The following is a 2,191-nucleotide window of genomic DNA, read 5'->3' on the forward strand; positions in this document are numbered from 1 at the left end:
GTGATCCGAAGGGTGGGACAGGGGCTCAGTGGGAAAGTTCAGGCTTCATGCTGACCAGGGCAGGCTGTCTCCCCACTGGTGAGTCGGTGAGTGGGAACATGAGGAAAACAAATTCTAGCACAACGGAAACCCCCTTCTTCAAGGCCTATGTGGAAATGACAAAAAATGTTCACATTATTATTGTCACACATATCAATTTTATCAGAATGAAATAATATGGGTAGTTGTCATTTAATAAGTGCTTACTCTTGTGTCAGTTCTGTGTTAAGTACTGATATTAACGCCTTTAATCCATACAACATGATGAGAGAGAAATTATCATTATTCTCACTTTACAGGTTCTCAATATGAACTTATGGAATCATACTGAGCATTAGAGTTGGACATGAGCTCAAGAAAGCTGTTCAAACTGTGTACCTTAAAACTCTTTCATTATAGAAAGGGCAACTGAGGCACAGAAATCTGGGCCCAAAGGAGGGAGAACAAGCATTTTTGAGGTCTGCCTGCCATTGGAGGGCTCTTCAAGAGGAAGTCATTATGGAGAAACAGTGAAAACAATTTCAGGGAACCATGAATTCCTCCAGGAGGCATGAATTCAGAAGGCAACACAATTTTTTTATTGTTGTTATCCTTAACAATAATTTGAGGATAATATATAATAAAATAATAAAAACACATTGAAATAATTTCCTGACTTTCATCAATAACAAATAACAAAGTAGAACGCTGCCCTTTTTCCTGATGCTGAAACAGCATCTTGCACCCCTAGAACACAGCACTTCTCTCTCCTGCATCCATGTTTGGCAGAATGAAATCTGGGTTTCCAACAGAAGAATGGTCCAGTTATAAGGGACTTTGTGGCACAAGCCCATAAATGAAAACCCAAAAGGCTTTGACCAGCACAACTGTTCTAATCTGCTCATTGTTTTTCATTGTTGTTCTTGTTACTGGGTTTGAATCCAGGGGCACTATACTACTGAGTTCATCACCAGTTTTGTTTTAATTTTTTTTTTTTTACTGTTTATTTTGAGACAGGGACTCTTTAAGTCTCTGAGGGTCTTGCTAAGTTGCTGAGGCTGGTCTTGAACTCACAAAGCTCCTGCCTTAGCCTCCTGAGTCACTGGGATTATAGGCATGCACCACCATGCCCAGTCTAATCCACCAATTAAAAACTGATAGTGGTTAGATGTAATTGTTGAGAGCCACAGCCGAAGGTGCCCCAGCAAACTTCCAGCTGCCGGCTGATGATTGGCTCACAGCGGCCCCAGCAACATCTAGCTGATTGGCTCCTCTGCGGTGATGCTCATTGGGCTGTTTCCCTGCCCTTTCAGACCACGGAGCTGCTCATTGGGGGACTTTTTTGGCTCCGCCCACGTGACCCAGCCAATCGGCCTCAAGAGCAGGAGGATTGTGGGAGGTGGAGAGAAGCTTGTGGGGGAGAGAGAGGCTTGTGGAAAGCCAGTGGTGGCAGTTGAGGCTCTGAGGGTTTTTCCTGAGAGGCTATTTTGTTTGGCGTGTGTGGTTCTAAAAATAAATAGTTTCTTTTGACAAGTGGCTCCTGATTGTGCCCAGCTAGACTGCGGCATTAATGAGGAGTTGGCATGTATTTTATAGTTTATCCAGGGTCTTGGTGAGCTCTAGATGCTTAGAAATTCTAGATTCTCACTGTAATTCAAAGTCATGGCATAAAAGAAACAAAAAGTTGTGGCTGCTGGTGGGGTACACACCTAGTATTTAAAATAAAAGTGTTCTGGGGGTGTAGTTCAAGTTGGACTTGGTTGACCTAAAGGTGGGCAGACTAAAGGAAGGAAAATCCAAATGTTAAGGTACGATCTTTTTAATTTTGCCTGTGATTAGAAGGCTTGCTTATTCCCCACCTACCCCCACCCACATTGAAACACCATAGTTACAACTGCATTTTTTATTGTTACCTTCTGGGTTTCATTCTATGAAGGTTGACGTGGATTTCAAATGAATGTCTTTTCGCATCTTTATACACCTTTACCACTCTGACACTGTTTAACTTTTAGCAGAGAAGAATCCATTGTAAGAATAACTTGTTGCCATTTTCATCACTATTTGCACTTACAAAAGTTAGTAAATCGTTCAGTTTCCTTGGGAAAGTCAATGCCATATTAATCAGCCACCAGCTCTCCTGGCTTCCAGCATGGCATGCATTTGCCAGTTCCTA

Source organism: Marmota monax, unplaced genomic scaffold, assembly GCF_021218885.2.
Source record: "Marmota monax isolate L192 unplaced genomic scaffold, Marmota_monax_Labrador192_F-V1.1 WCK01_AAM20220418_F8-fsc00095, whole genome shotgun sequence".
Lineage (NCBI taxonomy): Eukaryota > Metazoa > Chordata > Mammalia > Rodentia > Sciuridae > Marmota > Marmota monax.